At 40.7% G+C, this 26,333-nt stretch overlaps 1 long non-coding RNA gene across 1 annotated transcript; it reads left to right on the top strand.

The window, feature by feature from the left end:
- The first annotated feature begins 105 nt into the window (after positions 1–105).
- On the top strand, positions 106–26,333 carry LOC115609684. Its single transcript, XR_003991967.1, has 3 exons — positions 106–118; positions 11,109–11,118; positions 26,237–26,333. It is a non-coding gene; the product is annotated as an uncharacterized LOC115609684 (long non-coding RNA).

Genomic DNA, 26,333 nt, shown 5'->3' on the forward strand with positions numbered 1-26,333 from the left:
ACTGAAGCCATAAGGCAGCAATCTCATTTTCAGGCAAGTTTCAGCATCTCCTTATGGTTCTTGGAGAACTTCACATTTCTTGCCAGGCCTAAGTATGGATGGGAGTGCAAGAGTAGGTGTACAGGACTTTTCAGCCAACCCTGCCTGCAGGAAAAGCTCAGTTAGTCAGAGGTGCAGAGGAACCTCACGTGGTACAGAGGGCTGAGGGAAAAGGTATGTGTGCAGAGGTTGGGTGTACTATCGAGAACCAGGAAAGCAAGCTAGGAGATTATTTTTATACACATTGTTCAAAGCCTGCAAAAATACAAAAGGCTTGATCAGAGTACATGAACAAAGTTGTTATGAATCTGCTTCTAAAAATTCTCATTTCAGCTCTTATTCACAAAAAGCATTAGCTAAATTTGCAGGTTGTTTTCATGGTAGCTTAATTTGGTATCTGTTGATCAATTTCAGAATATTCACTGTTCTAGGTAAGAAAATAAACATGTCAAATATTAAATTAAGGAATCATGGCAGCACAGCATATATCTTCCTTCTTGAACAGTGGGGACTTGCCTCACTTTAGAAGAGACACTGTCCCAACCCTGAGTTCCCCAAAGAGACTTTACCTATGCTACAGTTCTTAAGAGAAGCTCTACAAGTCTAGAAGACTATAGTCTATAGTGTTTCTTCTCAGGTCCTCTCTTGTCACAAGAGAGGGTATAAGCTGGGCATGGTTTACTTTGGCAGCATAAGGTTTACGATCCATGTGTACTGTGACAAGCACTTACACTGTTTACTGTCATTTTAAATTGAGTGCATGTTGACCCCTATTTGCATTTATCATTTCTGCTAGGTTCCTTCCTTATCTTTCAAGCTAAACCTGATACAGAAAAATCCTTTTGTAAGTGGAAGTTAAGCAGGAATAGTAGCATTGTTTATTAAATTATGTAAAAAAGAGCTCTAACAAAGCAAGAACTTGCTAGCAGTTTGCTATCCCTTTCATGCTTATAATGTTGACTTGAAAAATTGTGATGGCCAAGAGATGTTAAAGGTGTCAGCTTGCAGAAAGCAAGTAGTCACTTCTTATGCATGTCTTTTTGTAACCCAAGCTATTCAATTTAAATATTCACTTGTAGCTCAACCAAGTCATAAATTCTTTTTACATATGGGGTACTTTATTCAGATGGTTAAAGAGTCATTTATTTGCGTATTTAATGGCATCTATATTTATGACACCATCAAGATCGCAGCGAATTTATGAATCACTGAAATACCTGCGGTAAGAACCAAACCTTGCAAATCTCTTTTTAAAACAAACTGTTTTAAAGGGTGATGCCTTATAACTTTTCTATATTTCAAAGAAAGATGAAACAAGCCTTGAATATGTTCATATCCATTTAACAAAGAAAGCAGACTTCTGGGTCCAAATAGATCTTTGTGCCATGCGGCTTTGAGCAACTGATACAGCTGAAGGTATCTCTGCCCATGGCAGCACGGTTGGAACTAGATGATCTATAAAGTCCCTTCCAACCCAAACCATTCTATGATTCTATGACTCCATTTCTCATATGCATAGCAGTCCTTTCTCTAGGTGTATAGTCCCAGTATTCTGTATTTCGAATCATAGAATAATTTGGGTTGGAAGGCACCTTTAAAGGTCATCTAAATGTCCAAACCTCTACAATGAGCAGGGACATCTTCAGCTAGATGTAGTTGCCCAGAACCACATCCAGCCTGGCCTTGAATGTCTCCAGGGATGGCACATCTACCACCTCTCTGGGCAACCTGAGCCAGTATTTTACCACCCTTACTATAAAAAATTTTTTCCTCAGATCCAGCCTGAATCTCCCCTCTTTTAGTTTAAATCAATTTCCCCTTGTCCTGTTGCAACCGGCCCTGCTAAAAAGTCTCTCACCATCTTTCTTATAGGCCCCTTTTGCAATAAGGTCTCCCTGGAGTCTTCTCTTCTCCAGGCAGAGATTTAGCTTTGCAAGTGGAGTTTGCACCAGCATTCCTCATCTTCCCCAGCAGTAACATGGGCAAGAGGTTCACCTGACACTGATCAGGCAGCTCTCCAAAACCCAGAAATCAAATGGTACAAAGGCACCAGGAAAGCCACTTTTGGCCTTCCTTCTGACAGCCTGATGCAGTTTTGAAGAAAATTCCCTTAGTCCATAACCGCAGGCAGTAATTTAGAAGTTGTCTTACAGACACTCATTTTTCACTATTTTCAAATGCATAAGACATGTAGAACTGTTTTTAAGTAGAGGTGTACATATTTTCACTATATTAAATGTCATAAAGGAATGGAGACAGTTAAACATGGTAACACAGCAAGTAGTGTATTGTATTCAATGTATCTGTTTCCTTTGTCCAGCGTAAGCTCTCTGGAAAGCAAGAACTCTCCTCTGGCATTGTCTGAAGCTAAAAGCATTTTCAAACATTGAGTCTTATTTTCTTCCTGGAAATCAAACTGCAGAAGTAGATTTCTATTAATGAAAAAGTAAAACAAAATAGGGAACTGTCAGATTATAGGGAAATGACTTAAAGACTTAACAGATTTACCATATGTTCAGCATTTAGCATAGGGGATGAGGATATTTTATTTGGTTTGGTTTTGCAAGGTTTTTTTTCTTTGTTTGGTTGGTTTGTTGGTTGGTGGCGGGGGGGTTAATTTATTTATTTATTGTTGGGTTTTTTTATGTATTTGAGAGTGAGGAAAGGGGAGAAGACACCTTAAGGAAGTGATGACTACCGGGATTAAAAAAATATTCAGAAGTCATTGAAAAGAGAATGATGTTCTTTTGCAACACCTTCCAGCCTACAGCATGCAAAACCCAACCTGTGGGAGCTCTCCTTCCCCAAGCAGATAAAGTTTCTGCCCCTCTCTGTACAGAATCGGCATTTCTCATGCAAACCCCGTTCACAGAATTTAACTTCATAATAATAAAATAATAACTCAGATAATAAAATTCCTATTGCCAAAGACAGCAGTGCCAAACCAGTAACTCTCAAGCACTTCAAGAGGGTTTCCTGTGTCTCCCATGAGCAGCATGAGGCCTGGGATGAGATGTGACAACTGTAAAATCTAAACCTTCTCCTGTGAGAAATTAAGGGCCTTTAAGCTATGATGATGTTAGTCTTTGAGGTTTCAGCTTCATCCAATCCCATCCCATGCAATACAGGAACCTCTGAAGACCAGGCATCTCCTGCATGTGATTTACTTCCAGTGCACCTCGTGTCCTCATCTCTCAAAAGTATGAGGTATGCTGCTAACTGGTTTTGTCCATGTGAAGATTTTAATATGTATTTTGCAGACTGAGAAGATGTCAAAAGCACAGGCTAAAATTTCCCTACTTTGTTAATTCAGCTGACCATAAATATTCATTACACAGGGACTTCCACAGAGCTGGAATCTGTATTTTGACATCTCCTGTGAAAATCACTGAGGCACACCTAGCAGAAAAGTGAAAGTGTCTGAAAAAGGTGGCATAGCTGGCACTTGATTAATAATAATTTCCATTCTTCTGGAAATCTTCAGACAAGGGGTCCATTTAATTTTAAGCTGAGTTGACTAGAAACATCTGGTTTTTGACTTTCAAGAAATTCAGCTCTGAAGTAATGACTTTGCCAGAAATATATATATATTGCTTTTATATATATTGCTTTTTCATGTAAATACAAAATCATAGGATAATTCATGTTGGAAGGGACCTTTGGAGGTCATCTATTCCAAAGTTCTGCTCACAGTAAAACCAGTTCTGTGCTCAGACCAGGCTTAATGCTTTTGGGTCTTGTAAATGTTGAGAATGGAGACCACACAACCTATCTGGACAAGCTTCTTCACTGCTTGGCTAGCCTCATGGAGAAAAGATCTCTCTTATATTGTCTGAACCTCTCTTCTTTCAACTTATGCATGTGGTCTTTAATCCTCCTACTCCACCATGCACCACTGTGAAAATCCTAACTTTGTCCATTTGATGTCCTTCTTGTAGGCACCAGAAGGTGCTGTTAGATATCCCCAAAGGCATGTCTTTCCCAGGCTGACCAAGCCCAAATCCTTCAGGCTCTCCTCAAAGGGCGAGAGACCCAGCCATGACCATCTAGTTGGTCTCCACTGAATTTGCTCCACTATATGTTTTGTTTTGTTTTTCCTATACCAGGGAACCCCAAACAAGCCTGCAGTAGCCTAGACGTGACTGGTGTGAGTGAAGGGTGGTATTCCTTTTTGTTCATCAATAGGCCATGCTCCTGTCGATATAGGCCAAGATGCTATTGGCTCTCAGTGTTACTAGCTGCTGCACACGAGTGCCCTGAGGGCCTTTCCTGCAGAGCTGCTCCCCAACCAGGTACTCCCAGCCTGCCACTGCAAGGGGGTCTTGTTTTCCAGGGGCAGGACTTGGCATCAGTCCTTGCGAAATTTTGTAAAGTTGTTGTTTGCCCATTCCTCCAGGTTGTCTAGGCCCCTCTGAATGGCAGCCCTGCCCTCAAACATATTAAGAGGGGCCTGTAGTATTCTGCAAACTTTATAACAGTGCAGTGCATCACCTCGTCTATGTCACTGATACAGATGTCAAAAAGGCTATGTCCTAGGAGAGCCTCTCATGGTAGAACACCTTTTATCAGCCTCCAAGTTGTCCACTACTCTGCGAGCCCAAGCATCCAACCACCCAATCTATCTAGTTGTTCATCCATCTAGACTGTAATGACCTAACTTGGATACAAGTGTATTCTGGGAGACAGTGTAAGAAAGTTGTCTTCATGTTGAGGAAAATGACATCCACTGTCTTCCCCTCTCTTTCTCCAGTCATTTTATCATACATAGAAAGCAATCAGGTTTGACAGGTATGATTTACTCTTGGTAGATATTAATTCTGTCTGTTCCCAGTCAACTTTTCTTCTACATGTGGTCAAAACTGTGTCCCAAGACAGCTCAGTCCGAAGTTTTCCTAAAAACAAAAGTGAAGCTGGACAACTTGTAGTCCAGGCAAATTCACAGAAGGAAAAGAAGTCAAGCTGAGTAGCTCAGAAACATGTGATAAAGTGAGAAGTAGTTTGATTTGAAGATCCCATGTCTTTCAAGCTAAGAACTGAAAAAAATATTTTCAATAAAAAATCAAAAGTAGATACAATTAGTGAAAAATTCCACATAGTAAAAAACCCCAGGTTTTCAATCAAAACAGAAAACCAGTGGAGACAATTTGTTGAGGTGCAATAGCACTTCTATTTAATTTCAAACAGAAAGTTCAAATTTAGAGTTACAATGCTAGAAAAATATTTTAGAAAAAGCATCGAGGCTTTTCAACTGATTTCATACAATTTCACCTTCCTGCCTTCTTCATATATCTTTCCATCTTTCTTTTGCCAATTTGGTGCCACCTGGAATATATAACACAATACTCATTTTAATGGGCTTCTTTTAGAGTATAATGATTCCATTGGAATAGCTAACGCCTACAGATAAAGCTTGAGTCAGTAATGTAGTCAATTCTGAATATAAAATAGACAAAGGAGGTTTGATGTAAGCTGGGAAATACTAATCAAGCCCTGTGAATCAAATACTAAACACCACCATTACTTTTAAACATATCAACACAAAGCATAAAATTACTGGTTTACAGGACTCAAGCAATGACTGCATGACTTTGGAGGAGGTTTGGTTATGCGAGATTAGGTGGGAAAATGCAGTTGTTGAAACTAAAATACACCCTGAAGACAACTTAAAAAAAAAACCCCAAAACACTAGCTTATATTTTCCAGAGTGGATCTCAAGTCAAATGTGTGCTGAGAGCTTTACAATCAATCAGAAGCAGATCTTGACGAAAAGAAGACGAAAAATAGCCCATGGTTTGCTTCAGATATGTTGCACTTCCTTTTCTACTAAAAAGAAGTCACACATGTCCTTAGGGGAGAATTCAAATTTTTCTCTGATGTTGTTGGGCTGAGAAGAAAAATTAATATTGAGACACCATGTTCCTAAGTTCTGGAAATGCCATGTGGACTTGAAATACATGGTTTGCGTTTGTAAGTGGTCACATTGACGATGCCTCTGATCTGAACACCAGAGGAACAGAACAGCTTATGACACCAAGGACTGCTGTTTGAAGACAGAATGTAATTTGACACAAAGTATCCAATCTGGAAACATAGAGGATGTGAAAGAGTTCAGTTTCCCATATCATTTTGGCTTTAATGATTTACACGATCTTAAAAGTTTCAACAACTGACCAAGACATTAATTGGGAGTGGGGGTTTAGACTAACCAAGTACATTTTGACATAAGTTTTGGTTTACAGCGAAATATATGGAAAATATTTCCCACCCCCAATTTCTAGCAAATACCACTCTTAACAGCTGTGTTATTAGAACCTGCAGCTGTTTACTGAAATTAAATTCTTGGCAGTAACATTGTTATCATGATTAAGAAATCAACCAGAATTCAAAAGTATTACAAGCCGCTGCAGAGTATTTCAAGGTTCTCACCTCTGAGAAAAACTCAGAGACAAACTAAATTGTAGGTTAAAATGTTTGCAGTATGGAAGCTGACTAATAACAGTAATAGAAGAAACACAAAGGAACATCAGTTTTTTGAAGTTAAATGTGAAGTTAAAGGAGTGAAAGAAGGGAGGAAGGGAGGAAGGGAGGAAGGGAGGAAGGGAGGAAGGGAGGAAGGGAGGAAGGGAGGAAGGAAGGAAGGAAGGAAGGAAGGAAGGAAGGAAGGAAGGAAGGAAGGAAGGAAGGAAGGAAGGAAGGAAGGAAGGAAGGAAGGAAGGAAGGAAGGAAGGAAGGAAGGAAGGAAGGAAGGAAGGAAGGAAGGAAGGAAGGAAGGAAGGAAGGAAGGAAGGAAGGAAGGAAGGAAGGAAGGAAGGAAGGAAGGAAGGAAGGAAGGAAGGAAGGAAGGAAGGTAGGAAGGGGGGAAGGGGGGAAGGGGGGAAGGGGGGAAGGAAGGAAGGAAGGGAAGAAGGGCGGAAGGGAGGGGGGAAGGGAGGAAGGGGGGAAGGAAGGGTGGAAGGAATGAGGGAAGGAAGGGAAGAAGGGAGGAAGGGGGGAAGGGGGGAAGGGAAGAAGGGAGGAAGGGGGGAAGGGGGGAAGGGAAGAAGGGAGGAAGGGGGAAGGGAGGGAAGAAGGGAGGAAGGGAGGGAGGGAGGGAGGGAGGGAGGGAGTAAAGGATCTTCTCATTATGAACTCACAGCATACCTATGTCTTGAAAGAAAAAGATACACAGAAAATTCACAAGGAAAAGCAAGTCTGTGGAGCAGTATGAGAGAAAGCCAGCAGCCTGTAACCTGTACAGTAGCTGATGATGAATGCCTACATAATCCCGGAAAAGTCAAACCAGGGGATTGTTCATACTCAATAGGAGGCAGGAGTGAATTACTGGGTGAAAGATTTCAGTGAACAGGGGGAGGAACTGCTTCACACCACGTACCCTTAAACCCTAAGATTCATTGCTTCAACATACTGTGAATGCAAAGAGTTTGTGAAGATTCAAAAAGCAATCAGAAAAAGCCATAGAATAAAAAGCCAAGAGGTACAGCCTCTTGCTACAGTATATGAGAAAAAGTGTTGTTATATGCTTGCATTTGCCTTATATTCTTTTCTCTATATCTGGTGCCAATTACTTTGGGAGACACAATACTGGCATTGAGTGACATTTTCTTGAACCTATTATACCTATTTTGTGTAATTCAATGGAAAATGAGGGTTCATTTGGCTAAACCGACACTGAAAAACGCCTTTTGTTAGCAGCTTCCAAACTAACTTATGCATTAAGTTAGTCTCAGTAATCAAGATCAATGTGCTACTGGCATAGATCTCTTCCAGAGTGGTCCGAACACTTTAATAGTCAAGACCACTGGAGTTTTGGGTGTGGAATACTTTGTTACTAGGCATTTGGAAAGTATTCATAACTTGAGCTTGGAGAAGGTAGAAGAAAAGAAAAATATTTCTTTTCAAACTCCAAAATCATAGAATCTTAGAATAATTTGGGTTCAAAGGGACCTTTGTCAAGAACTGCATCCTTGCACTCTCTGTAAACACTTTCACTTCCCTCATAGCAGTGAATATAGAATTTGGCAATTGCACTTCCTTCTTGGGGTTTTTTTTTAATGTTTAATTAAAATGTAAAAGAGTTGGTAATCCAGTGTAAAGAAAAAGCCCTTTTTCTTCAAAGTTCAACATTTTTAACATGCCGTATCTTAAATTTTATTTGAATCTTAAAATTCATTTGAAGCTTCTAACTTGCTGCTGAAATTTCTTTGGAAAACTTCAGTAATACTTAATAGTCTGTCATTTTCATGTAAATTCTTTCAACAGTTCAGTTCTAAACTGGATTTACTTTAATTCAGTTCTCTAAAATTCAGTGAAATTATGTGCATTAATGGTATCTATGGGTGTTGACCTTTGATTTAGAAGGCAAACACAAGGATTTACAGTATGTAATGAAGGTGCCTCAATTGTGATAATATAAAGTGTCTCTTGTACGTATTGACTATCATACCGAATTATTTGCACCTTATTAAAATCACACTGTGGAAAATCTGTCACTGAAATTGAACAGTATTGTTCAAATTTTGCTGTTCCAAAGCCAGAGTGCCTTTAATCTTTAACATAAATCAGCAATAGATTGGACCTCTTTCTGAAATGAGGTTGTTTTCCTACCAAGCCTGTTCAATAAGAACAAAACCAGGCAGCAGTAACATGATCAGTACAACGATGCGAGACATTAATTCACTGAAAGCAACAAACGCTGATTAAGAAACTGGTAATTATACAGCTGACAGAAAAGCAATAAGGGGAGCTCAAAAGGATCTCAAATCAAGCTTTTCTATTGTACCACAGGACGTTTACAGTAATTTGCAGCAGTTATTTTTCATCATAAAATATTTAATGTTTAAAGGTTATCTATCCATCCCTTTTATTTTACAGATACTCTGCTTAAAATGGTGTCTCTTGGAAGCAAAGTGGGATCCAGGCAGTGAATATAGGTTTTGAGGGACTCAACTACTGATATATCCATGTCTACTTTAGTCTCTGCTGCTCACTAAGATCGTTTTGTCTTTTCATTCAAAGGTGTCTCCAATATTTGCGCTAAGTCAACGCAAGACTTGTGCACTGTGTATGCTGCAAAGACCTGTACCTGTGTTCATGGCTGTTCTTTGCCTGCATGGTACAGGGGGAAGTTGCATCTCTAATTGCACATATAAAACCCGTAGAAAGACACATATAAAACAAATTCATATATAAAAAGAACATGAAAGAGAGCGCTCCTCTCTGGTAGCTGGAGAATGAACTTTCTGGACATGTCATTGAGAGTCTAGATGGAGTTTGTTTTAAAGGAGTTAATATCCTAAAATGCCACATTGCAGCCAGAAAGAGTGTATCCTACACTTCAGAAATATGGAGTGGTTATTACTCATTATCCAGTTTTTGTCTGGTTTGGACTGATTGTGTGCTCTTCTAGTATTTATGAAAGAAGGAAATTGCCAAAGATGCAGAATATCTTCTTGTCATGAATTGCTGCCTCCAAAAGTATTTGTGTAGACCAGATTTTGTCCCTGAACAACCTGATCTAATTTCAAGTCAGATCTAACTTTGAAGATAGTTCTGCTTTGAGTTGGGTGGTAGACAAGATACTTCCAACAAATTAGATATCCAACATAATTATTCTGTGACTTTATGATTTAAAAATTAATGCTGTAAGTACTGTTTACTGTGATTTACTGGATTATGATTTGGGACTCAGTAAAAGGATTTCTGTTATAGAGGTTAATTATCTCACAGTAAGCATAGGAGCATAGCATATATGAGGGTCAGCCATCTACTAGTTGTAATGTTAAACCAGTTGAAAGTTATCTGTATACATAAGAAATAAACTTTGATAGCTAGAAGAAATGTGACTCCCAAGTTACCTAAAGGTTATGCCCAGGCTCAGAGACTCTGTGTTGTGCTCTCTTCAGTTCTCAGAATTTTCTTCTTGTAAGAAGAAAGCTAGGTAAACAATAGCACAAGCCAAATATTTCCAGACAAAAGTTGGTATTTGTATTCATTTATTCTCAGATCTCTGAGCACATCTCTGAAAAATACCTTTACATTGAAGGCAGCTGGGGATATCGTTTTCTGATATCCTGAGACTTGAGACTTGCGTTAGTGAGAACAGGCTCCTTTGGAACTCTGATGGTTTTTTGTGGTACCTAAGCTAGTTATTTATGTCAAGCGACACTGGAAGGAGAGACCACTGCCCATTTCACATAAACCATTGAACTGGTTCTATATGACTGTGATTTGATCTCGGGTTGAAATTGGGATTGTAATTCTAAAAAACCAAAAAATAGTATTTAAAACTTTGTGAGGTAAAGCAGATGTGTAGTATGCTTAATTATTTTCTGAATAAAACTGATTAGTATAAAAGAAAAAGTGTATTGTTTGAATGATGAAGGGAGTTTAGAAGAAAGAGCAGCCCAAAATTACCACCAGAATGATAGTTAAAATGACCAGTGGTGTGGCGGGGGTGTTATTATTTTGGGAGGTTTTAACGGATATTGATACCAGTCATGAAAATAATCATGAAGCTGGATCACACTGCCAAATCTCAGACTTTGACCTCCACAGAATTTGAACTTCTGGTTTATGTCACAGCAGTCCATTCCCTTCTCCCACTCTTCCAGTTATAGATCTCAAACCCTTGCTACTGTACCTTTTTCACTTTGAATAAGACACAGGATTTTTTTTCTTCCTGCTTTCAGAATATCCCTTTGCATAACAAACCACCATGCATCCTTTCTTGTTTCTTTGCACTACAGTAATAGCCTTCTCTCCTTGTTTTAATTTCCACCTTTCTCTCTTGATATCTTTCATATTTATAGATAATCGTTAGGCCATTATTTATCTCCTGATGTAAAAGCTTGGCTGTAGAACACTTTCAATTTACTAGTTTGATTAATATCGGTGTCAATAAAATCTGAATTTAAGACAAATATCATTAAATACTTTCCTTCAATCTGATTCACATACATTGTATCTCTACGAACTGTGACTCAGTACTCTACTCCATAATGATAAGACCAGAATTGATCATTTGACTTGATGTGATATGTTTATTCCTTTAGACGTCACTCAGATAAAAGATCTTCTGAGGTTAACATAATGCTTGTCTATGTTTTCCCATTCTTTTTCTGACTAGCAGAGCCAGTAGGGATGTTAACTGCATAATGATGGAACACCTGAGCGCGGAAGTGTTACATCTCAGAAAATATTTACTCCAGCAATGACTATGTATTCTCTACACAAATGCCTTCCTGTTATTCTCTTCTATTAACCACAACGGACTGAAGAAAACAAATTATTTGGGCTAGCTCATGATAATCACTTCATACAGTACTTTCCAGTGGAGTTCCTTAGGAAATCAGTAATTGAAATCAATGGGGCTTTTGAAGGTGTAAGGAACTACTCAGGAGAAAGATTTAACAGGTTAGAGTTTAGCTTCTCTGAAATAATTCTGTTTCTTGGTAGCCCATCTGAATCATTTATTTGCTGAAAGGTTTCCTGATTGTGAAAATGCGAAATCTATCTTTTCTCTTTATGTCTTTAGGTACTGCCTTTCCAATTCCTATTGCTCTTGTAGCTTGAATCCACACCTTTTACTCTTCTTAATGTTGGGATTTTTAAAATTTACAAGACTCACATTCTGTTTCCTGAAGCTCCCTTTCTAACTACTTGAAAATCACCCTCTATTTTTTGTTTATTGCCCTTTGAGTTTCCACCTTCTTATTTCGTTTCTTTCTGTCTGTCTTTTGCATAAAGTTTTTGTATCATTCCTCAAGACAGTTGTTGTGTTCATTGGTCATTAGTATAGTAGTCCTTGAATCTATCCCTGTTTGCTGATTAGGACAAATATTAATAAAGTAATTGCTTCATAAAATACTTGAACTGAATGTTTTCACCTTGAGTAGGAGAGGTATGCTTTTTATGCAAAGGACCGACCTATTTTATTCTGTTTTGCATTGTCAATAACTGCAGCAGCAGTCATTGCGCTGGCTTCAGAGGCCCTTCGTGTTTCAAATTTATACTCAGTTCTTCCACCACACACGTTTCTTACGTGATTAATATGCAAGAAACAGGATTGGTTCCATATTCTTAGTACAACAAAGAGTATGTCACATGAATATTCATGACACAGCATTTAGAATTGGATCTTGAGTCTGAAAATTGAGAACTCTAGGAAGCTGAGATCTGAGCTTTTAATCCTGTCCTCATCCATGCCAGGGGCCACAGGGTCAGGGTGGCAGTGAGAGAGGAATTTTTAAGCATGGGCGGGTCTCAGTTTCTCTGACGAGAAGGCTGGGACGAGAGCTATAAACATGAATGAATGACTAAAGGAGTAATATTCCAGTGCCATGGAAAAACACATGGATAGTAAAGCTATAATATTGCAAAAAGAAGCAAGCAACCACAGAGCTTATGTGAAATGTGTGGATTCCTAAAGGCCTTATTTTTCCTTCTGGACAAGATGAGTGCCCTGTGCCCTGAGAGACACTTGTGCCCTGTGCTAGAGAACAGTGTGCCAAGAGCCATAATTTGACTTGAGCTATGAAGATGAATAGGTATGTGATGAAAGAAATGATTTAGTATTGCTCTTATTAGCATGCTAATTTTGGCAGAAAACATCTGCCAGTTTTTGCACAGCTGTCATAAATGGTATAAAAGTCTCTAGTTTTGGTATCTTGAGACAAAAAAGGTCCGCTAGGTGCAGTCTTCTTTTGGCTTTCCTAAACCACCTGGGAAAGGCATTAGCAACATTTTAACCATTTTATTTTTCTGTATATAATTTTTCAAAGATGAGTTCCATCCCTTTTTTCAAGATACTGTAAAAACAGAAGTTTTAACAAACTCTTTCAAACTGAAAATGAATACAGAAAGAGCACTTTCTGAACAGGAAACGACTGTCTCAGATAGCTCGTAGGGTTTGGTACTCCATGCACGAAAATACTCCAAAACATAGGCATTCTCATGGTAAAAAATGTTGCTTACTCAAAGATTTTTATTTTATGTTTAATTTTTATTTATGTTTATTTTCCATCGTATTGTTCATTATTTCCATATTCAGACCACTTTTTTCTTGTCCTTGGCGGCAAATTCTTCTTCTAAGTGATCTCATTTAACTGGTATATTTTCTTGCTCAAATTCTCTTTCGTTAAAGAAAATGTGCATTCAGATAATGCTCAAACACCAGCTTATCTGCTTCTTCCTTCTTCAGGCTGTGATTTGTCAGCACCAGCACAGTCACTAGAAGTGCACCTGATTATGGGAGAACACTTAGTTTTACTGTGATAATGCCTTTCTAATTGCCCTTATCAGGGCAGGGCATAGAGAATTCCCACTCCACTTCTAACACACAGGTCTTATTATCCTCTGCTCAGGCAAAAATAATCTTGTTTTCACTGCCTTTCTCAGGTCACATAAATGAGACAGCAGAATCTCCTTTTCATGACATTTTATGTTTTAACTTCTGCTGCTTGAAGCAGATCATAGTTAGAAACAATTAAACCATTATTAGGCTCATGAGGGAACCGCAGAAGAAGATAAAGGCTCCTTTTGGCCTTTCAATACTTCAAAAGGGCTTATAAGAAACATGGGGACAGACTTTTAAGTAGGCCCTGTAGCAATACGACAAGGGGTAATGGTTTTAAACTAGATGAGGAGAGATTCAGGCTAGATATAAGGAAGACATTTTTTACCATGAGGGTAGTGATGAGGGTGAGATGTTGTAGATGCCCCATCCCTGGAAACATTCAAGTTCAGGTTGGACAGGACTTTGCACAACTTGATCTGGTTAAAGATGACCCTGCTTATTGCAGGGGAGTTGAACTAGATGACCTTTAAAGGTCCTTTCCAATCCAAACCAGTCTATGACTCTATGATCCTTTTTAGTTTAACCCAGATGGAGAGTGGCTTGCTCTACTCCCTGCCTTAGCTACCAGGAGTCCACACAACTGCCATGAACACCTCCACCATAGAATTGCTCATCCCAGTTTATCTTTCTGAAAAGGGAAGCAGCAAGCCAGTGAGGCTGGTTGCTGTAGTGCTGGATGGGATGTGCCACTGCCAAGGTGGTTGGACAGAGGCCAGCAGCCGGAATCAGGGTACATGGGAGAGAATATTCTGACTAACAGCATTTTCTACCAGTTGCTGGAGGTGTCATTGATTATTCACAATCAGCACTTTAAACTTTTAAGTCAGTGCTGACAATATTTACAACATGAAGTGAAAGCACATGAGGAGGCCCTTTGAAAGAGAAAACAAGCTGAAGCCTAACTCAGTGAGAGCATTAAATATCTTTTGATAGAGTTTAAAACAGTGTTGACAAAAAGAAATTTTGAAGGGATCAGGGACATGAGGGAAGGGGGTACCTGCAGAAAAAAGTATATTTTTTTAAATTTTCATATGGCATAAACTTCTGGTTATTTCATATATTTGAAGTTATTAAAACTTTGTGATGTTTTAAAGAAAAGTAGAAGGTTTTTTAGAACAAAAGGAAATAACATGGGATTAATATGGAGAAAGTTAATTTACATCTTTCACTGTTCTTTTCTTGTAGAGGAAAAGAATTTCTTCTGCCTCTTGAGATTTAGTTCAATCCTACCGTATCAAACTTCCTTATATGAGGTGAAAGTTGGATTCAACAGTAGCAACTGAAAATTATTAGGTGAATTTGAGAAATATCTCGGAATGTTACTCTGAAACTTTCAAATACCAGCAATTTAGGAGTCATCAAGTGCTGTTCCTTTGGCTTTATCTACCCTTATGTTGTGCCTCTAACATTTTAAAAGATAGAAGGTTCACTCAGCATGAATGAACTTGGAAATGTATGAAAAGTAATGGGACACAGATTTCTAAATGTCAGCAGAGTACAGAGAGTAAATTTCTTCCCATTTCTTTCAGAAATTATGTCAGAGAGAGTAAAACAGACTGAGCAATGGTGACCCACTGCTCTGCACTGAACACTTCAGAGGCACACTATGTTGTATTACAATCCAGAAAGTGGAATGAAACTTCTATAGTTTTACAGCAAATGCAGTTTGTAAAAGTGTAGAGCAGAGGTGAAATATGTCTTCAATGCAATGTGCTAATTTATACAGCATTTCATAAAACACGTTTTAAAAATCACTGACTGAAAAATTCAGTCCCCAAAGTAGACGTTATCTAAAATGTATTAGCTCAAATAGCTACGTGGGATTTTGTGTTTTATGATGTGACTATTAACGAAAAGGTCTTCACCTAATTGACAAGTAAGTGTATGTGTTATTGTGAAAATTTCATGGAAGAGGATAAGACCACTTCAGCATGTTAGAAATAAGATGATTGTTTTTAGAGATCTTTTGGTAATTTTTTACCTAGTCAAGTCACTGCATGTAATACTTCAACCACCTTCTTCCCAGCCCTTTCTCCTCAAGCACCTGTTATTCAACCCCACAACATCATACAGTGCAAGAACTTCTTCCAACAACTGGAGGACTCCATACACCATATGTTCTGCCTTGAAGCCAGCATTTCCATCCTCAAATCCTTTCAGCCTGACACCACCCTGAGGTTCTCTGTGGTTTTACTGACCATTTTTCTTTCCTCCACATTGATGCTCCCGCTTCTCTGCTAGAGCTGCACTCATACCTGGGAGGTGGTTTATTAGTATCTTCCTTTCTCTGTTGAGGACTTGCCACATGATATAGCGGCATCCAGCAAGGTATTAACACCTGTGGTCATCTGTATTCATGAAGGTCCTTAGACAGTGCTGCTTTGTGGTTAGGAGGCATGGAGTTTAGGCTGACCAAGAGTCGAGCATCTGTTCCACTTAAGTTAGCAACTGTATGTACTCTATCATCCTGCTTTGGAAGGCTAACTGTGATCTAAGGGTCAGAGAAGGGGTGAAATACTGTTGTGATCTCTTCTACTTTTTTTTTTAATACTAATTAATCCACACCAACACCTTCCTAAATCAATACAGTTCTAGTAATCTAAGCCTGTAAGACGTGTAGCTCTCAAAAGTTATGGACACACAGAGCAACATATGTAGCCTCATAGAGTCAAATAGAAACAGACTAGGATTAAAGATACTTTTTTCTGAAAAAAAAAAAAGAAATGTAAAAATGAAGCATTAAATCACTGGAAAATTTAATTAGTCTAATCTTCGCTAGGTATTTTGCAGGGAGGTGCCAGAGAGGATGAACAAAAGCCATATATGCCTCTGTGATGGCACTGATGGTACTCCTGCTGAAATACTTTTGCCTGGTACTGGGGCCTATAGAAATCCCGGTTTTAAAAGATGTTGATAAAATGGTGCAAAGAGTTAAAAGAAGAGCCACTAAACTAGAATATATGCTTTTTTTAGTAAGATTAAGGAGGTTGGTTCCCTTTAGAGAGAAAGTTGAGAAACCTTATATGTAGGAGTGGAAAAGCTGCTTCAGAAGTTTCTTCAGTTTAGCAAACAGACAAAAGTCACCAACAAAAGCCGGAGGCTGAAGACTGAGGATGGAGAATTTAGCCATCTTCTTTGTCCAAGAGAGCTTCTGTTTACATAGGAGACATAATGACCTTCTATACTTAGTCCAGCATTACTGCCATCCCAAAGTGGAGCAATACAAGTAAAGTAAAGCTTGTTTTGTGATAATGTATGGGAAAGACCTCATAATCTTGCACTGGGATGCATTAACTATACATAGACTTTTCAAACAGTCATGTCTTCATAGCAGTCACAGTAATCTTAATTATTTGGTATTAATTATTTCAGATAAACTAGAATTGATCATTTGGGAAGGGAAGAAATATTAAGTACAACAGCATCAAACTTTTCTATAGACAGTGTTTTTCAAAGTTATATTTATTATTCCAAAAAATCAAAGACATAAGAGACGATCAAAGTAGCTGTACTTCAGAATGACACAGAAGGAGGGCAGTGGAAAGAGAATCAAGTATTCTGACCTACTTAAAGGCCCCTGGGCTTTCTTTATATTTTAGTTGAACGTATCAGCAAAACAGTATCACATGTCTAAAACCCAACATCTTTTAGGGTAGCTTATAATAATGTTCAGGTTTGTTGAGACTGTGACTTTCTGAAAATATATACATATGTAGGGCAGTTAGTATCACAAAAACACAGAATAATTTAGGATATCAGGAAGTTGTGTCTCTAGCCTCCTGCTCAAAACTTAGGTTGTTTTATGGGGTTATTGTTAGGTTGGATATCCATAAGCAAGGATCTTAACTCCAAAAGACAAAATTCTGTCCTGTTAATACAGAAATCTTATTTATATTGATTTGCCCCTGTTGTGAATATGTGTATATGAAATGGTCATGAAAATAATTTCTTTTGCATTGATCTCTTTATTGCAAACCTTATGGCTGATTAATTAATTACTGTCAGTATCAGCAAATATTCAGGACCTGGTAAATAAATGCATACTTAATGCTGTGGTGTCTTGTAAATAGTACTGATGTTACCATTTTCTAATGTGGCATTTGTGGGCTTTAGCCCTATTAGAGTTATATTACCTATAAGCATAGTGTTATTTTTCATATCTATGTGTAACAAAACAAAAAAAGATCACACCAAATAAAGCAGGAACTAATACAGTTCTTCAGAAAAAAACAAGCCTATGGAAACTACGCTAAAACTTGCAGAACTAAGAAAAAAAAATATGCTTTTCTGCAAGTTTGAATCTCCCCAGGCATTTATGGCAAGGATACAGTTCACCATTCATTCCACAGTTGTTCTTGAGATTTACAAACAAAACTGTCCTTTCTTTCTTTAGTTTTCCTATATGAAGCAAGTACAAGTCATTCATTATTCTGTTTGGGCACTGTCAATCCTATAGAAATTAGTTTTTGCTTTAAGTCTTGGTTAAAGCTTTTCTGGTAGCTGAATGAAAGATGATGAAATTATTTAGGGTGAGAAAGGTCAAAAAGCAAGTAAATATTTTACAATGGTTGCATTTGTTAAGACTGTGTCTCCTCTGTGCTAAGGCACATATAATTCCTAACTATTCAAAATGCAGCCACTAATATTCTCTTGATCTGGCAAGAATATTTTTACACCTTGAATCCTTGCATTGATCCCCTTGTCTTGTTTCTGACTGCAGGATCTTACTAAGTTCTAGAAAAGTTTTATTGACAATCTGAATTTTTCACAGCCATCTCAAGTCCCCAGTCTTTGGTGTTTTTCTGCAGATGGAAAACTCCCCTTTATGCAAGGTACTGGTCTGGCTGAACCATCTGCTCTTTTGTATCCCTGAAAAATGTACTTCTCATAGGATGCTACAGTAGGAAAACTAACCATAAAGAGAAGCAGATGGAGACTCAATCCTTACTTTGCTTTTACCACCTCTTGCAAAATGGAAGCTCTTAGGGAAGAGATTTGGGTCTGTAATAGTCGCATTTTAAGAACTGTTCAGATTTTAATGCAATATACAAAGTAGTTATTTAGTAGAAGATTCAAACTGGGCAAAAGTTACTTGAGTGTTATTTGATTTAAAATCTGGTTTTGTGTTAAAAAAAATCTCCTTCTCAGACTGGAGTATGGAGGTTCAGACAACTCAACTGAGCTATTACAGGAATAGGATTTTTTTTTTTTTTTTTTAATCAGCTAAAGTCAGCTTCTTATCAAATCAAGCATCTGGGACTTTGACCTTTACAAGCAAGAAATATCAGAACTGGAAATACTCCGTATCATTCTAATGTGCTATTTTATTTTGTTTATCCAAAAATATATTTTGTTTATCCAAAAATTCTTCATTTTTAATCATGCCGTTGAATGTTGCAACCAGTAATCACACAGTTCAATCCCTGTCCTTATTCATTTTTAGGTAAAATGACAAGGCACCAAGGTACGAGGTAGACCAGGTACCAATAAAACTGCCTGGTTTAAGTTGTGCTAGAGTAAGAGCCACTGCTTGCTTAACCAGTTGGCCATGCTTAATGAAATTTCCAGGGAGCTGACTCTGGAAGATATTCTTGACCATATTGCTTAGAACAGGTCATTTACAAAAACAGCATACCAGTATGACATTCAACACTGCAACAAAAAAGAAAAGCTGGGGCATGAGCTACATAAGTCTGTTTTCAGCTGTTGAAATTACTGCTTTTTCTTTTATTGGCAATCTTCCCAGCTCAATAATGATTAGCGAATTAGCGTGTAGCAAACATTTTTGACATACAAACTTTCTCCAGCTGTTGCAAAATCAAAAAAGAGTGCAGTTACCAAAAGGTTTGCAACTCTTTAATTAATTTTGCCAGAATAGCTAACTTGATTTCTGCATCCACAATCTTGATTGTCCAATATGAAACAAAGATACTGAACACTTCAGCAGCTGACCATCAAAGTCTCATCCCACAGATAGAGCTGCCAAATCAATACAATGGTTTTATCAGAGCTACTGACAGCAGCATTTTAGCACTTGTTGCACCTCATGCCTCATAGCTGCTAGGAATTGAGAGGACCAATAACGATCAGTAACTCTTATCTCGCAGCTCTCTTTGTGCCCTTTTTCACTTTATTTTCAAAACTTCCCACACATGTCAAATAGGTCTTAGTATGCTCCTTTCCTTCTCAGGTCAATAGGTTCTTGCATCCTTCACTCCCTTTTCAGTTTTGGCTGTCTCCAAGGATCCTTCTACAGTAAACATTTTTTGTCCTATCCCATGCCTGGTTTTATCACGACAAGAAAAGCTACCTTTGGAGAATCTGTAGGCACAGCCTGTCCTCCTTCTGTCCACTTGACATATGAACATACAAAAGTCTGGATTTGAAGGCAGAGTTGGAACTATTTTTTTTTTTTTTCTTTCCAACAAAGTGTTGAGGTGGTCTATGTCCCATTTCTCCTTTTCAATTTGCCTCATGTATAAACGTTCACTCTAATTTTGAAATTTATCATATAGGACATTGGAACAGACCATTAATACTGTTTGGTTCCAGTTTCTTGACCAAGTGAGCAATGTTGTGTTTTCTTCTGATGTCATGCAATATAATTCTGTGAAGTGAAATGTAGAAGCAAACTTGATGGGGAAGCCATGAATAGGTCTGGGTGGAGAAATTGCTACAATACGTTACTAATCATTTAGATTTTAGGCAGATGCCAAAACCATAATTCTGGTGCTGTACAACTAAGAGTTATATCTTGAATCTCTGACTAGTTCAGCAGTCTCAAAAGAAGGTGTGATGCGTTTGCCAAAATGCATGTTTGCTTAAATATGGTCTAGGTATCATTTTGTTTTCAGGCTATGGAGAGGAGCAAAAGCTGACATAATTCTCCTACAAACATTTTGCAGCATTTTGCTTCTATACCTTTCCTTATGTGAAATTAAAAGCAAAAAGTTTTATTGGTGTTAATATAGCCCAATGTAGGAGTTCTGTATTTAATGTACTTCTGTATTGCATGTTATGCATTTCTAAATGACATGTACGAAAATGCAATGCATTCCGCATGTTAAAAATATTCTATTAAGACTTAAGGCACTTGGAGGGAGATTAAATTATCTTGGAGTACGTAGGCATTGCACTTCTGACAAAGTGACAATAAAAACATCATGTATTTTATACAGTTACTCACAAGACCTACATAAGTATTTATTTTATGTCCTAACTGTATCTTTTTTGGAGTCATGTGAGGAGTTTTATGTAATGTAAGGAGCACTGACGTAACTCATCACCATTTTTGTTGTCATTGAGAATTTTTATTAAATGGAAAAAAATGCGTCTACCAGTAATATCAATAATGTTTTGTGGATCAAGGACATTTTATTCAGTGCTACAAACCATGAAACTCCCAATTTCTTTGTTCCTTGCCATAGGATTTTAAAAATGAAAGTCTTAGGTATTTTTCGCTAGGCTCTTTCTATTTATCATCCGACACATTTTTCAAGCTTCAAGAAACTTGGTTTTTATTAAGCAAAAGCAGAGATTCTGAAGTAATCATGTGACCAGATCACTTTTTTTTTCCACCCAAGACTCACTGTAATTTTATGAGAGCCAGAAAAATTTATTCTGCTTGTAAAAGCCTTCCTGCTATAGAAATGGACAGAAAGTTGACCAAAATTAAAATTTCTTAGTTTACATTCAGATTCTTGCATAAACAGATTATCATAGTGGCTGGTAAGGAGATAGGTGATGTAAGAGTAACTATGATAAAGTAACCCACAAATGTTTTTTTATCTTCAAAGCAATTCCTATAATATCACCTAACAGATATTCATGACATCTGTGCTAGGGAAATACCGAAGAGGTGCCATCAGCAGTTTGCTGTATGACTGTGCAAAGAAATCAAGGCACTTGCTGAGACCCCTGACGTAATTCAGTGGGCATCCTGACTGAATAAGAGAAAACTTACGAGAAAAATGGATTTACTGAATGAGGCAGAAGTCTAACTTAATCCAGTACCCAGGGACAGTCTTTTGATTTCTATCTGTCTTAAGCCCCAGCAGTTCCTGAATTTCATGCATCATGCCGAGGTGAGTATCTCCAGAGAGGACGCCTTTAACACCGGAGCGGGGGGAAGCACAGCGTCCCGGAGCCTCAGTTCGGAGCGGCAAGAGCGACCGAGGGAGCCTCAAGTCCTCGACAGGACTTGCCCAGGAGCCGGCAGCTCAGCTGACGCGAGCAGCTGACTCACAGGGGGCGGCGCCAGGAGTGACGGCACCAGCCCCCAGTGTGTAAAACCCATCCCAGGGAGCGCGAGCGACCAGGAGCGCGGCGACCAGGGCGTGGCACGGCAGTTTGCGCGGGCAGCGAGCGGGATGGTGAGCACTCGCCTTAGGAGCAGGGCCCGCTGTGGGAGCTCTGCCCCGGCGGTGGCCAGCGTAGGCACCCAGACAGAGCCGATGAGAGGGGAGGCTGCGGCGCAGACCTCGGAGTGTAGGAAGTGCCTCGACTGGTCTCGTGAGGCGGGGGTGCACGATGGACAGGGCTGCACTCGGTGCGCTCTGGTGGAGGTCCTCCTGCAGCAGGTGGCTGAGCTGCGGGAGGCTGTTGGAGAGCTAAAAGATGCCAGGGAAGCTGAGAGGAAGCTGGGCTGCTTGCTCCAGGCTCAAACTGCGCAGGGGCTGCAAACGTCCAGCATTGCTCGTATAGGAAAGAAGGAGGGCAGCAACCCAGGAAGCTGGGAATTAGTCACGAGAAAAACGAACAAAAAAAGGAGGAAGAGGACAATTAACGACAAGGGGCTTCCTCCTAAATCTGATGTCCCCACCCAGAACCGCTTCGCGGTTCTGCAGGAGGCTAATGAGAAAGCATCCACCACACCTAATGAGCACCCTGCTGATGCACCAGTAAAGAGGATCGCTACTGGTGCCTCCAGGAAGAAGCGGAGGGTCATAGTAGTAGGGGACTCTACTTTGAAAGGCACAGAGGCGCTTATCTGCCGGCCTGATCCAGTCTCGAGGGAGGTGTGTTGCCTGCCGGGGGCTCGGATCAGGGATGTTGCTGAGAGGCTGCCTGCTCTAGTAAGTCCTGCTGACTATTACCCCCTTCTAGTGGTCCATGTGGGTGCTAGAGATATAGACAGCAGCTGCCTGGAGGACATTAAGAAGGACTACAGAGCCCTGGGAGAGGTGGTTAGGGGCTCTGGAGCTCAGACAGTTTTTTCATCGATTCTCCAGGGCAAAGGGGAGGACCTTAAAAAAGCTAGGCGTGTCTGGCAGGTTAATAAATGGTTAGAAAGCTGGTGCCATAGTCAGGGGTTTGGCTATTTAGAACATGGGGCTCCATTTGGGAGGCCAGATCTACTGGAGGCTGGTGGAGCTGGTCTGACAAAGAAGGGGAAGAGTTGTTTTGGTAGGAGGCTTGCCAGGCTGGTCAGGAAAGCTTTAAACTAGATGTGTTGGGGGAGGGGAGCATTGATCCATCCCAACATTCCTGGTCAGTTGCCAGCACCTGTAATAAGTGCTTGGAGCGATGTAGAGATGTTCCAGCTGCCCCAGCCATTGAGTCGGCTTCATTTGGAGCTCGGCTAAGGTGCCTCTATACAAACGCCCGTAGTATGGGGAACAAGCAAGAGGAATTAGAGATGTGTGCAAGGCTACGGGAATATGATGTCATTGGTATCACAGAAACATGGTGGGATGGCTCCTATGACTGGAATGTCGGAATGGAAGGTTACAGGCTGTTTAGAAAAGACAGGCCAGGCAGACGGGGAGGGGGCGTTGCTATCTATGTCAGTGATAGGCTAGAGAGTATGGAACTCTGTCTTGGGATGGGTGATGAGGTAACAGAGTGTTTGTGGGTCAGGATCAAAGGGAAAACAGCAACGGGGGACATTACGGTGGGGATCTGTTACAGGCCGCCTGATCAAGAGGACTCTGTGGATGAAGTGCTCTACAGACAGATAGGAGCAGCCTCACGCTCGCAGGCCCTGGTCCTCATGGGGGACTTCAACCATCCTGACATCTGTTGGAGGGACGGTACGGCCCGGCACAAGCAATCCAGGAGGTTCCTCGATTGTGTGGAAGACAACTTCCTCTTTCAAGCAGTAGAGGAGCCGACGAGGAGAGGTGCCATGCTGGACCTTGTGCTCACCAACAGGGAGGGACTGGTTGGAAATGTAACGCTCCAGGGCAGCCTTGGCTCTAGTGATCACGAGATGGTTGAGTTTGAGATCCTCAGGACGGTGAGAAGAGCGTGCAGCAAGCTCACTGCCCTGGACTTCAAGAAAGCAGACTTTGGCCTCTTCAGGAGCCTCCTTAGTAAGGTTTCATGGGATACAGTCCTAGAGGGCAGGGGGGCCCAAGACTGCTGGTCGGTATTCAAGGATCACCTGCTACGTGCTCAAGAGTGTTGCATCCCGACTAGAAGAAAGTGCAGCAGGAGGGCCAGGAGACCTCCATGGATGGACAAGGAGCTGCTGAGGAAACTTAGAGGGAAAAAAGAAGCTTATAGAAGGTGGAAGCAAGGACAGGCGGCCTGGGAACAATGCAGGAGCATTGCCCGAGAAGCTAGGGACCAGGTTAGGAAAGCTAAGGCCCAGCTAGAATTAAGTTTGGCAAGGGATGTAAAAGATAACAGGAAAGGATTCTATAGATACGTAGCAAATAAAAGACAGGCTAGGGACAATGTAGGCCCTCTCCAGAAGCTATCAGGAGAACTGGCTACCATGGATTTGGAGAAGGCTGAGGTTCTTAATGACTTCTTTGCCTCAGTCTTCACCAGCAAATGCTCTGACCACACAACCCAAGTCTTGGAAAGCAAATGCAGGGACTGTGAGAACGAAGACCTTAGGCCCACTGTAGGAGAGGATCAGGTTCGAGACCATCTTAAGAACCTGAACGTGCACAAGTCCATGGGACCTGATGAAATCCATCCACGGGTCCTGAAGGAGCTGGCGAATGAAGTTGCTAAGCCACTGTCCATCATATTCGAAAAATCGTGGCAGTCAGGTGAAGTTCCCGATGACTGGAAGAAGGGTAATATAACCCCCATTTTCAAGAAGGGGAAGGTGGAAGACCCGGGGAACTACAGACCAGTCAGCCTCACCTCTGTGTCTGGCAAAATCTTGGAGCAGATTCTCCTGGAAAACATGCTAAGGCACATGAAAAACAACGAGGTGGTTGGTGACAGCCAACATGGCTTCACTAAGGGGAAATCCTGCCTGACCAATTTGGTGGCCTTCTATGATGGAGCCACGGAACTGATGGACAGCGGCAGAGCAGTTGATGTCATCTACCTGGACTTGTGCAAAGCATTCGACACTGTCCCACATGACATCCTTGTCTCTAAATTGGAGAGACATCAATTTGATAGATGGACCACTCGGTGGATAAAAAACTGGCTCGATGGCCGCACGCAAAGAGTTGTGGTAAATGGCTCGATGTCCAGTTGGAAACCTGTAACGAGTGGTGTCCCTCAGGGATCGGTGTTGGGACCGGTCCTGTTCAACATCTTTGTCGGTGACATGGACAGTGGGATTGAGTGCGCCCTCAGCAAGTTGCCGATGACACCAAGCTGTGTGGTTCGGTTGATACGCTGAAGGGAAGGGATGCCATCCAGAGGGACCTTGACACGCTTGTGAGGTGGGCCGATGCCAACCTTATGAAGTTTAACCAAGCCAAGTGCAAGGTCCTACATCTGGGTCGGGGCAACCCCAGGCACTGCTACAGGTTGGGCAGAGAAGAGATTCAGAGCAGCCCTGCAGAGAAGGACTTGGGGGTGTTGGTTGACGAGAAGCTTAACATGAGCCGGCAGTGTGCGCTTGCAGCCCAGAAAGCCAACCATATCCTGGGCTGCATCAAAAGAAGCGTGACCAGCAGGTCGAAGGAGGTGATCCTGCCCCTCTACTCTGCTCTTGTGAGACCTCACTTGGAGTACTGCATACAGTTCTGGTGTCCTCAACATAAAAAGGACATGGAGCTGTTGGAGCAAGTCCAGAGGAGGGCCACGAGGATGATAAGAGGGCTGGAGCACCTCCCATATGAAGACAGGCTGAGAAAGTTGGGGCTGTTCAGCCTGGAGAAGAGAAGGCTGCGTGGTGACCTCATAGCAGCCTTCCAGTATCTGAAGGGGGTCTACAAGGATGCTGGGGAGGGACTCTTCCTTAGGGACTGTAGTGGTAGGACAAGGGGTAATGGGTTCAAACTTAAACAGAGGAAGTTTAGATTAGATATAAGGAAGAAGTTCTTTACAGTGAGGGTGGTGAAGCACTGGAATGGGTTGCCCAGGGAGGTTGTGGATGCTCCATCCCTGGCGGTGTTCAAGGCCAGGTTGGACAGAGCCTTGAGCCACATGGTTTAGGGCAAGGTGTCCCTGCCCATGGCAGGGGGGTTGGAACTAGATGATCTTAAGGTCCTTTCCAACCCTTACGATTCTATGATTCTATGATTCTATGTGGCATTCTTGTCTTTAAGACATTTTTCTTCCACAAATTCTTCAAAGGCTCTTTGAAGCCATGGCAACTAGCAGCATCTCCAGTACACATAACTGCGCATTATCAATTAGCATCAGATAGGTGTTCTTTTTTCCTTTTGAAATTGCCAAATACACTTTAGTTCTGGTTGTGAAGGCAATAACTAACTGTACTTTATCACCTGCCTTTGTGTCACTAGTGACATTTATCTTCTTTCACTGTCTCTCTTTTCATGCTGAAGAGTCCATTCTTGAGCAGCAACAGTTAGTGCAAAGCCTGTCATTACGTATGCAAAATCAAGATTGTTTCTTCCCCGTGCAAATTATTTATCTATACAGACAGAAATAGTTTCACTTCCCAACTTATTTTTATTAAAGGTGTAGTGGTTGAAGTCCAGCTGGTAACTTAGAACCATGCAGCTGCTCACTCACTCCTTCCCCTTTCTCCCCCCCAGCTCCTGGAGGGATGGGGAGG

This window comes from Strigops habroptila, chromosome 6, assembly GCF_004027225.2.
Source record: "Strigops habroptila isolate Jane chromosome 6, bStrHab1.2.pri, whole genome shotgun sequence".
NCBI classification, from domain to species: domain Eukaryota; kingdom Metazoa; phylum Chordata; class Aves; order Psittaciformes; family Psittacidae; genus Strigops; species Strigops habroptila.